This window comes from Ranitomeya variabilis, chromosome 5 (genome assembly GCF_051348905.1).
Source record: "Ranitomeya variabilis isolate aRanVar5 chromosome 5, aRanVar5.hap1, whole genome shotgun sequence".
Classification (NCBI taxonomy): Eukaryota; Metazoa; Chordata; class Amphibia; order Anura; family Dendrobatidae; genus Ranitomeya; species Ranitomeya variabilis.
Genome location: NC_135236.1, coordinates 569,013,386 through 569,025,886, shown reverse-complemented (window position 1 = coordinate 569,025,886; position 12,501 = coordinate 569,013,386). Strand labels below are relative to the sequence as shown.

The 12,501-nt window shown below is 43.8% G+C and overlaps 1 long non-coding RNA gene across 1 annotated transcript in view; it reads left to right on the top strand.

Moving 5' to 3' along the window:
- Nucleotides 1-9,872, top strand: part of LOC143773849 (uncharacterized) — a 931,701-nt gene extending 921,829 nt beyond the window's left edge. The window contains exon 2 of the long non-coding RNA XR_013215398.1: nt 9,719-9,872. This is a non-coding gene — a long non-coding RNA (uncharacterized LOC143773849). The remainder of the gene's footprint in view (nt 1-9,718) is intronic.
- The last annotated feature ends 2,629 nt before the right edge of the window (nt 9,873-12,501 follow it).

Here is a 12,501-nt window from a genome sequence, read left to right as displayed (position 1 = left end):
TTTAATTTTTCTTCTCTGTTTTCTGTAGTGTTTCACTTGTGCTTCTGTCCCCGGTGCTCCGGTCCTTCTGCTGCAGTCCTTCTGCTCTGGTCCTCTGAGTCTGGTGCTCAAAGGCTGAGAAAATACAAATATCACCGGGAGCTTGCATTTCTGAGGCCTGCGGTTGCTCATCAAACTTGAGTATCTTTTGTGTTGTCTTATAGAAACTGTCTAAATTTATTTAGTAATGTTTTTCATTTATTTTCCAAACAGAACCTGGAGCAGCCCTGCAGAACCTGGACCATCCTCTGTTGAAGCAGACCTTCATCGTCCAGCCAACGAACCTGCCCAATTCCAGTCATCCACCAGCGACGGAGCAACCAGGCAAGCTTTACAGGCTGGGGATCAGCCAGGCAGCCGGGACGTCTTGTTTTCCCCTCTCACAGCCCTCTGCCACTGCTTTATTTGGTCTGCTCGTCAGTGGCATAGGGCCTTGGAGAGGCAAGTCTTGCCCGAGTTTGAGTACTTAGGGTCGATCTTCTGGTTTGGGAACAAGGCGATTGTAAACAGAATGGATAGTGGGTTAACTCTGTTGCACACACTATTCCAGGACGTCAACAAACTTCTTGACCTCCTGGAAGCCGACCATGAGAGACTGGCATGACATTTTTTTTCCCTCTATAGAACTCTGTGTGAAGGAAAACCTATCGCCTGATCTCCAACTGAATGTGATGCAGGTCTGCCAAGTTGCTTACAACCAGGCATTACAGCAGCTGTCCCAATATCAGCAGCAGGTACCAACTTCCTTCCATACAGGTCAACAAGGGCCAGCACAGCAGCAGCAGCAGCTGCAGAATCCTCCAGCAGCTTTCAACACCTCACAAGGACTAGGATACCCGTCGGCTTAACCTGCGCAAGTGATGTTTCCACCCCTGCTGGATATTAGGACAATACCAGGCTTCACCACACAGCCGAGTTCAAGTGCCAACATGCAGTGGAATGAAGACATGGCTTCAAGTTCTACATCTCAGCCAAGTGCAGCACCCCAGGACCGGAGCCAAGCAAAATGGCTAGGAACAGCAAAATCTCACGTAAAAAACCTTCAGGAAATCAAAGCGACCACCTCAACCCTCTCCTGTCCTCCCACCTCAACCCTCTCCTGTCCTCCCATCTCAACCCTTATCTGTCCTCCCACCTCAACACACACCTGTTCTATCACATCAAACCTCAACTGTCCCTGATTCTCTGTTTCCAATTGTGTCCCCACCTTATGCGCCTTCTGTCCCTTCCAATTTATAAATCCCTTTAAATTTTTCAATCCCTTCCAATTTGTCAATCCATTGCACTTTGTTTGCCTCTCCTAATTTGTCCTCTTCCCATAGTGTTTAATCTGCTTCCAATGTGTCTGACCCACTTCTCCAAGTATCTGCCACTTCCCCGTAACCACTTTCTCAACCACTCCTAGCCAATTGTCCCAGCCCAACAACCCCCAGGTTTAAAATGTCACACCATTGGGCAGAACAAGAAGTAGACATTTTTTTTTTAAATGTATAAATGTTGAAATGAACATTGTTTTTAGTTTTGTTAATAAAAAGCTATTTTTGGTTCACAATCACTGTCTCTGTATTTTATTTATGTATTTATTTAAACATGTGTTAATTAACGGGTGTTACACTCATTTACACCATTTCATCTTGCCATGCCACATGTCTAATATCAGACACAATGTAGGCAGCAAATTTATCTCTTGTTTGGGCAACTGCGACTGTAGTCATAAAAGGGTGATTTTGGTAATCCTGCAATGTTAAACTGCCAGGTTCCTCTAGGTTGGGTCGATCTTTAGCCAGGATGTGAAGAACAGCACACTCTTTTACACAATAGTGTCAATTTTAAGATTAATGGCTGTTCCCAAAATGCCCCATTTTGACACCAGCAATCCAAAGGCGCACTCAACAGTCCTTCGTGCCCTTGTCAGTCTGTAGTTAAAAATCCTTTTGTGTGGTTCAAGTCCTGACTTGAGTACGATTTGATGAGGCTGGAACACATCTCAAATGCCTCATCCCCCAACCAGAACAAATGGCATTGCCGGTCCTTCAGTGTTGGGAAGAGGTTGTGGCTGTGGAAAATTAAAATCATTACCATATAAACGTTGGCCCATGTCTAAAGTTTTGAAAGTCTGTGAGTCATTTCCACATCCAAATGAGCCAATGTCCACGGCAACAAATCTTCACTCAGCATCTGCAATCACAATTAAAAATATAGAAAAGTATTTTTTATAATTGTAATACTCTGATCCTAATATGTTTGCCATCCCCAGCCCCCAAACAGTTGGGAAAATTACTAATTTACATGAATTTGGCAGCATTTAACATCCATGGTTCAGTTGTGGGTTGGGGGAAGAATTCTCGGTGCAGAACCTCACATAAAGCATGACATGTTTCACCAACAATCCCAGAAAGCGTGTTACTCCAATCCTGAATTGGAAATGTAACGATGATAATGTCTCTCCAGTAGCCAGGAATCTGCAGAAAAGAAATTGAGAAACAAAAATCAGTACACTGCTTAGAGTTAGGGTTAGGGATAGGGTTAGGGGTCCATCCCCGGAAGAAGAAGTTATCGAAACGCACGTTCGGGTTGTACACAGGTCCTGTGTGGTCCCATATAGGTAATTATATATTGATAAAGCACTTGATTATGCCTACATAGTTGGTAGAATTTGCACACATTTAGGCACTTTGCTTGAGTTTTTCTTTAAGGCATTTTTTCCTGATTATTATCTATGATGGGATCAGTTGTGATAGGAGCAATCTTGTTTACTGCATAATTACTGTTGGTTATATTACATATGTCACTTGACATTCTTGATACCATTGAGGTAACTTTGATTGAATAAACAGGTGATTATGCTGAAATAATTGTATTATTTGCATGCATTCAAGCATGATGCTTGTGTTTTTTAACCCCTTCCTGACATTGGACGTACTATCCCGTTGAGGTGGGGTGGACCCGTATGACCACCGATGGGATAGTACGTCCAGCGTGATCGGCGGCGCTCACGGGGGGAGCGCGGCCGATCGCGGCCGGGTGTCAGCTGATTATCACAGCTGACATCCAGCACTATGTGCCAGGAGCGGTCACAGACCGCCCCCGGCACATTAACCCCCGACACACCGCGATCAAACATGATCGCGGTGTGCCGGTGGTACAGGGAAGCATCGCGCAGGGAGGGGGCTCCCAGCATGCTTCCCTGAGACCCCCGGAGCAACGCGATGTGATCACGTTGCTGCGAGGGTCTCTTACCTCCTCCTTGCTGCTGGTGCCCAGATCCAAGATGGCCGCGGCATCCGGGTCCTGCAGGGAGGGAGGTGGCTTACCGAGTGCCTGCTCAGAGCAAGCGCTTGGTAAGCCTGCAGTGCTGTAAGTCAGATCGGTGACATGACAGAGTGCTGTGCAAACTGTCAGATCACCGATCTGTGATGTCCCCCCGGGACAAAGTAAGAAAAAAAGTTTCCACATAAGTAAAAAAAAAAAAAAAAATTCCTAAATAAAGAAAAAAAATATATATTATTCCCATAAATACATTTCTTTATCTAAATAAAAGAAATAAAACAATAAAAGCACACATATTTAGTATCGCCACGTCCGTAACAACCCCACCTATAAAACTATGTCACTAGTTAACCCCTTCAGTGAACACCGTAGGAAAAAAAAAAAACAAGGCAAAAAACAACGCTTTATTATCATACCTCCGAACAAAAAGTGGAATAACATGCGATCAAAAAGACGGATATAAATTACCATAGTACCGCTGAAAACGTCATCTTGTCCAGCAAAAAACGAGCTGCCATACAGCATCATCAAAGAAAAAGTAAAAAAGTTATAGTCCTCAGAATAAAGCGATGCCAAAATAATTATTTATTCTATAAAATAGTTTTTATCATATAAAAGCGCCAAAACATAAAAAAATGATATAAATGAGGTATCGCTGTAATCATACTGACCCGAAGAATAAAACTGATTTATCAATTTTACCAAACGTGGAACGGTATAAACGCCTCCCCCAAAAGAAATTCATGAATAGCTGGTTTTTGGTCATTCTGCCTCACAAAAATCGGAATAAAAAGCGATCAAAAAATGTCACGTGTCCGAAAATGTTACCAATAAAAATGTCAACTCGTCCCGCAAAAAACAAAACCTCACATGACTCTGTGGACCAAAATATGGAAAAATTATAGGTCTCAAAATGTGGAGATGCAAAAACTTTTTTGCTATAAAAAGTGTCTTTTAGTGTGTGACGGCTCCCAATCATAAAAATCCGCTATAAAAAATGCTATAAAAGTAAATCAAACCCCCCTTCATCACCCCCTTAGTTAGGGAAAAATAATAAAATTAAAAAAATGTATTTATTTCCATTTTCCCATTAGGGTTAGGGCTAGGGTTAGGGCTAGGGTTAGGGTTAAGGCTAGGGTTAGGGCTAGGGTTAGGGCTAGGGTTAGGGCTAGAGTTAGGGTTAAGGCTAGGGTTAGGGTTAGGGCTAGGTTAGGGCTAGGGTTAGGGCTACGGTTAGGGCTAGGGTTAGGGCTAGGGTTAGGGTTAGGGCTAGGGTTAGGGCTAGGGTTAGGGTTAGGGTTAGTGCTAGGGTTAGGGCTAGGGTTAGGGTTAGGGCTGGGGTTAGGGTTAGGGCTGGGGTTAGGGTTGGGGCTAGGGTTGGAGCTAAAGTTAGGGTTAGGGTTGGGGCTAAATTTAGGGTTAGGGTTTGGATTACATTTACGGTTGGGATTAGGGTTGGGATTAGAGTTAGGGGTGTGTCAGGTTTAGGGGTGTGGTTAGGGTAACAGTTGGGATTAGGGTTAGGGGTCTGTTTGGATTAGGGTTTCAGTTAGAATTGGGGAGTTTCCACTGTTTAGGCACATCAGGGGCTCTCCATACGCGACATGGCATCCAATCTCAATTCCAGCCAATTCTGCATTGAAAAAGTAAAACAGTGCTCCTTCCCTTCCGAGCTTTACCGTGCGCCCAAACAGGGGTTTACCCCAACATATGGGGCATCAGCGTACTCGGGACAAATTGGACAACAACTTTTGGGGTCCAAGTTCTCTTGTTACCCTTGGAAAAATATAAATTTTGGGGGCTAAAAATCATTTTTGTGGGAAAAAAAAGATTATTTATTTTCACGGCTCTGCTTTGTAAACTGTAGTGAAACACCTGGGGGTTCAAAGTTCTCACAACACATCTAGATAAGTTCCTTGGGAGGTCTAGTTTCCAATATGGGGTCACTTGTGGGGGGTTTCTACTGTTTGGGTACATCAGGGGCTCTGCAAATGCAATGTGATGCCTGCAAACCAATCGATCTAAGTCTGCATTCCAAATGGCACTCCTTCCCTCCCGAGCTCTGCCATGCGCCCAAACAGTGGATCTCCCCACATATGAGGTATCAGCGTACTCAGGACAAATTGGACAACAACTTTTGGGGTCCAATTTATCCTGTTACCCTTGTGAAAATACAAAACTGGGGGCTAAATATAATTTTTGTGAAACTTCTGTGAAGCACTTGGTGGGTCAAAGTGCTCACCACACATCTAGATAAGTTCCTTAAGGGGTCTACTTTCCAAAATGGTGTCACTTGTTGGGGGTTTCAATGTTTAAGCACATCAGGGGCTCTCCAAACGCAACATGGCGTTCCATCTCAATTCCAGTCAATTTTGCATTGAAAAGTCAAATGGTGCTCTTTCCCTTCCGAGCTCTGCGGTGCGCCCAAACAGTGGTTTACCCCCACATATGGGGTATCGGCATACTCAGGACTAATTGTTCAACAACTTTTGGGGTCCATTTTCTCCTGTTACCCTTGGTAAAATAAAACAAATTGGAGCTGAAATAAATTTTGTGTAAAAAAAAATTTAAATTTTAATTTTTATTTAAACATTCCAAAAATTCCTGTGAAACCCCTGAAGGGTTAATAAACTTATTGAATGTGGTTTTGAGCACCTTGAGGGGTGCAGTTTTTAGAATGGTGTCAAACTTGGGTATTTTCTATCATATAGACCCCTCAAAATGACTTCAAATGAGATGTGGACCCTAAAAAAAAAAATGGTGTTGTGAAAATGAGAAATTGCTGGTCAACTTTTAACCCTTATAACTCCCTAACAAAAAAAAATGTTGGTTCCTAAATTGTGCTGATGTAAAGTAGACATGTGCGAAATGTTACCTATTAAGTATTTTGTGTGACATATCTCTGTGATTTAAGGGCATAAAAATTCAAATTTGGAAAATTGCGAAATGTTCTAAATTTTTGCCAAATTTCCATTTTTTTCACAAATAATCGCAAGTTATATCGAAGAAATTTTACCACTATCATGAAGTACAATATGTCCCGAGAAAACAGTGTCAGAATTACCAAGATCCGTTGAAGCGTTCCAGAGTTATAAACTCATAAAGGGACAGTGGTCAGAATTGTAAAAATTGGCCCGGTCATTAACGTGCAAACCACCCTTGGGGGTAAAGGGGTTAATAGGATTTTTTCCCATGAATATTACACATGATTTGATAGTGTTGATAGGAGAAATATTACCTACTAGATGGTGGCCCGATTCTAACGCATCGGGTATTCTAGAATATGAATGTCCATATAGTATATTGCCCAGCCACATAGTATATTGACCAGCCACGTAGTATATTGCCCAGTCACATAGTATATTGCCCAGCCACGTAGTATACTGCCCAGCCACCTAGTATATTGCCCAGCCACGTAGTATATTGGCCAGTCACGTAGTATATTGCCCAGTTATGCAGTATATTGGCCAGTCACGTAGTATATTGCCCAGCCACATAGTATATTGCCCAGTCACATAGTATATTGGCAAGTCATATACTATATTGCCCAGCCACGTAGTATATTGGCCAGTCACGTAGTATATTGCCCAGCCATGTAGTATATTGCCCAGCCACGTAGTATATTGCCCAGCCACATAGTATATTGGCCAGTCACGTAGTATATTGCCCAGCCATGTAGTATATTGCCCAGCCACGTAGTATATTGCTCAGCCACATAGTATATTGCCCAGTCACGTAGTATATTGCCCAGTCACGTAGTATATTGCACAGCCCACGTAGTATATTGCCCAGTCACGTAGTATATTGCCCAGCCACGTAGTATATTGTGCAGCCCACATAGTATATTGCCCAGCTACGTAGTATATTGCCCAGCCACGCAGTATATTCCCCAGTCACGTAGTATATTGCCCAGCCACATAGTATATTGCACAGCCCACGTAGTATATTGCCCAGCCACATAGTATTTTGCCCAGTCACGTAGTACATTGCCCAGTCACGTAGTATATTGCACAGCCCACGTAGTAAATTGCCCAGTCATGCAGTATATTGCCCAGCCACATAGTATATTGTGCAGCCCACGTAGTATATTGCCCAGCTACGTAGTATATTGCCCAGCCACGTAGTATATTGCCCAGTCACGTAGTATATTGTGCAGCCCACGTAGTATATTGCCCAGCTACGTAGTATAAAATAAACATATACTCACCTCTCCGTAGGCCTGTTGAAGTCCTGGCCCTGTGCGCGGTGCAGGCATCACCTTCCGGTCCCAGGGTGTGATGACATCGTGGTCATATGACCGTGACATCATGGCAGGTCCTTCTCGCGCAGGACCTGTGATGACATCGCGGTCACATGACGATCACAGGCCCTGCGAGAAGGACCTTCCATGACATCACGGTCATGTGACAGCGACGTCATGCAAGGTCCTTCTCGCAGGGCCTGTGATCACGTCGCGGTCACATGACCGTGACGTCATAGACGGTCCTTCTGGCATACCATCCTGGGACCGGAAGCTGCCTCTTGCATGGAGCAGTCACTGTAGCGACGCTAGGAGCACGAAAGCAGGTTTTTATTATTATTATTATTTTTAACATGACATATTTTTACTATTGATTCTGCATAGGCAGCGTCAATAGTAAATAGTTGGGGACACACAGGGTTAATAGCAGCGGTAATGGAGTGCGTTACACCGCGGCCCGTTACCACTGCCATTAACCCTGTGTAAGCGGTGACTGGAGGGGAAGGGGATTATGGAGCGGGCACCAGGCAGCGACTGCAGGGGAGTAGGGGAGGGGCTAATCGGACTGTGGCCATCGCTGATTGGTCGCGGCAGCCATGACAGGCAGCTGCAGAGACCAATCAGCGACTTGGATTCCATGACAGACAGAGGCCGCGACCAATGAATATCCGTGACAGACAGAAGGACAGACAGACGTAAGTAACCCTTAGACAATTATATAGTAGATGGCATAGCTGCTAACTGCTATACAATGTATGTCATTTGACCCTTTTTTTGTACCACATTAGATCTGTTTTAGATAGGAGGCATCGTTATTGTTGTAATAATAATTCATATTGGATTTGTGAAATAAATAAAATATTTTTTTTTTTAGACTATACATTCTGTTGTCTGTCCATTATGGCGGGAGGTTTGGGTTGCAATTATTGTTGAATGTGCTTTTGCATTTGATCATTTGATTTCATGGACTAAATATGTATATGTATATATATATATATATATATATATATATATATATATATATATATATATATATATATATATATATATATATTTGCAGGCCATGACATTGACCTTATGTGTCTTTTAACAAGGAATGTTTTCACAGTTTTTGCTCTATAGCAGGATGCATTATCATCTTGAAAAATTATTTCATCATCTCCAAACATGCTTTCAATTGATGGTATTTATGTAAATCCCATTTCCTTTAAGCGGCTTCTTTAAGTTCGGTCACAGACGTTGACTCCAGTTTCCACCCATTCGTTCCTCATTTGTTTTGTTGTGCATTTCTTGTTTTGGAGAAATATTGCTTTAAGTTTCCGGTCTTGACACTTTGATGTCTTCCTTGGTCTACCAGTATGTTTGCTTTAACAACCTTTCCATGTGGTTTGTATTTGGTCCAGATTTTGGACACAGCTGACTGTGAACAACCAACATATTTTGCAACATTGCGTGATGATTTACCCTCTTTTAAGAGTTTGATAATCCTCTCCTTTGTTTCATTTGACATTTCTCATGTTGGAGCCATGATTCATGTCAGTCCACTTGGTGCAACAGCTCTCCAAGGTGTGATCACTCCTTTTTAGATGCAGACTAACGAGCAGATCTATTTTGATGGAGGTGTTATTTTGGGGTATGTAAATTTACAGGGTGATTCCATAATTTTTTCCTCAGAATTGAGTGATTCCATAATTTTTCTCCTTTGCTTGGTTAAAAAAAGTAACTATTACTGACTACCACATTTTTTGTTCTTGATTTCTTTTAGTGTTTCTTAAAGCCAGAAAGTTGCCATTTGAAATTACTTTAGTTTTGTGCCATGTCTGTGATCTGCTTTTTTCTACAAAATTAAACAACTTAATGAACATCCTCCAAGGCCAGTGATTCCACAATTTTTGCCATGGGTTGTAGAAATCCCATGATACACTCCTATAAGGTGTCCGGCGTCAAGCCAATTGTACTGGCAAAGCATTGGAAATATCGAACGCATGCACATAAAAAACACAAATGCATGCAAAAACACATACTAAAGCATGCACAAGCAGTGTTTTTTGGCATCATTCGTAAGATGATGCAGATAAAAAACACTGCATTTGTATGCATTTTTGCATGCATTTACGCATGCCGATGATAAACTGTGCACACAAACGCAAATGTGAACCTAGCCTAAAGGTACCGTTACACTAAACGATTTACCAACGATCACGACCAGCGATACGACCTGGCCGTGATCGTTGGTAAGTCGTTGTGTGGTCGCTGGGGAGCTGTCACACAGACAGCTCTCCAGCGACCAATGATGCCGAAGTCCCCGGGTAACCAGGGTAAACATCGGGTTACTAAGCGCAGGGCCGCGCTTAGTAACCCGATGTTTACCCTGGTTACCATTGTAAATGTAAAAAAAAAAAAAAAACACTACATACTTACATTCCGGTGTCTGGCACGTCCCTCGCCATCAGCTTCCCGCACTGACTGTGAGCACCGGCCGTAAAGCAGAGCACAGCGGTGACGTCACCGCTGTGCTCTGCTTTTACTTTACGGCAGGCGCTCACAGTCAGTGCGCGGAAGCTGACGGCGAGGGACGTGCCAGACACCGGAATGTAAGTATGTACAGTTTTTGTTTTTTTTACATTTACAATGGTAACCAGGGTAAACATTGGGTTACTAAGCACGGCCCTGTGCTTAGTAACCCGATGTTTACCCTGGTTACAAGCAAACACATCGCTGGATCGGTGTCTCACACACACCGATCCAGCGATGACAGCGGGTGATCCAGCGACGAAATAAAGTTCTGGACTTCTAGCTCCGACCAGCGATGTCACAGCAAGATCCTGATCGCTGCTGCATGTCAAACACAACGAGATCCATCCAGGACGCTGCAACGTCACGGATCGCTGTCGCTCTCGTTGGAAAGTTGCTCAGTGTGACGGTACCTTAAGTCCTGCTTTTCCCTACTCAGCATTCCCGTGGGATGACCTCTCATTGGAGGTCAAAGGTCACATGCTCAGGTCCTCAAGCATCTGATTGGACCACTGGCAATGTCCCAGATGGCTGCAACTATAAAAGGTTTGGCGGGCTGCTCGGCCATGTGCTAGTATAAACTGAATTTGTGTGTGTGTGGACGTGTGATTGATATCTGGTGAAAGCTCCTAATCATTTCCCTCCCTAGTGTTGTTGTATGAGGTGTGGATGTTGGAGCTGACTAGCACCAGTTTGTGCCATCCTGCACAAGGCACAGTCATACTGCGTCAATTCAGCAGCGTCCGCCATTGCAGCGTCTTGCGCATCTAGTGCACTTTCCGGTCCCTAGCTAGGGCGGTTAGTGGCGTCCGCCAGAGCAGTGCTGTGAGCACTCAGGCTAAATCTTTAAAAGTTAAGTTTTCTCCCTGGCACCGCAGTTGCAGTGCTGAGTGCTAGTGAGTCTACAGGGACACTAACCCCGTGTCCTTGGGGCAGAGTCCTGTGACCACATGCTAGCGTTCACTCTGCGGTATTGCTGCCCTGTGATGCAACAGGGTTTGTCTCTGTACATACCGGGTGAAGTTAACCCGTGCGTGTTCTCTTTATACTGCCATATACTGTCCGCCATTACTGAGCAGCAAGTGATATCTCTGCACGGTGGAACCCGTATATTGTCCAGCCACATAGTATGTTGCCCAGCCACGTAGTATATTGCCCAGCTACGTAGTATATTGGCCAGTCACGTAGTATATTGCCCAGTTACGGAGTATATTGGCCAGTCACGTAGTATATTGCCCAGCCACATAGTATATTGCCCAGCCACGTAGTATATTGCCCAGCCACATATTATATTGCCCAGTCACGTAGTATATTGGCCAGTCACGTAGTATATTGCCCAGTTACGTAGTATATTGGCCAGTCACATAGTATATTGCCCAGCCACGTAGTATATTGCCCAGCCACATAGTATATTGCCCAGCCACATAGTATATTGCCCAGTCACGTAGTATATTGCACAGCCCACAAAGTATATTGCCCAGTCACGTAGTATATTGCCCAGCCACGTAGTATATTGCGCAGCCCACATAGTATATTGCCCAGCTTTGTAGTATATTGCCCAGCCACATAGTATATTGCCCAGCCACATAGTATATTGCCCAGTCACGTAGTATATTGCACAGCCCACGAAGTATATTGCCCAGTCACGTAGTATATTGCCCAGCCACGTAGTATATTGCGCAGCCCACATAGTATATTGCCCAGCTATGTAGTATATTGCCCGGCCACATAGTATATTGCCCAGTCACGTAGTATATTGCCCAGCCACGTAGTATATTGCCCAGCCATGTAGTATATTGCCCAGCCACATAGTATTTTGCCCAGCCACATAGTATATTGCCCAGTCACGTAGTATATTGCCCAGACACGTAGTATATTGCACAGCCCACGTAGTTTATTGCCCAGCCACATAGTATTTTGCCCAGCCACATAGTATATTGCCCAGTCACGTAGTATATTGCCCAGCCATGTAGTATATTGCGCAGCCCACGTAATATATTGCCCAGCTACGTAGTATATTGCCCAGCAACGTAGTATATTGCCCAGTCACATAGTATATTGCGCAGCCCATGTAGTATATTATTGCCCAGCTACGTAGTATAATGCCCAGTCACGTAGTATCTTCTTTTATATTTTTTGGTGTGCTCCACCAGTCCTAATACACCAGACGCCACAATGCAGATGAGCTGAGTGCTGCTATCAAAGCTACCTGGGCTTCCATAACATCTCAGCAGTGCCACAGTCTGATCGCCTCCATGCCACATTGATGCAGTAATTGAAGCCAAAGGAGCCCCGACCAAGTATTGAGTGCATTTACAAAATATACATTTCAGAAGGTCAGCATTTAGGATTTTAAAATCATTTTTTTCGAGCTGGTGTTATAAATAGAGATGAGCGGTGTTCGAGTCGAACTATTCGCCAATTTCAAATTCGAGCTG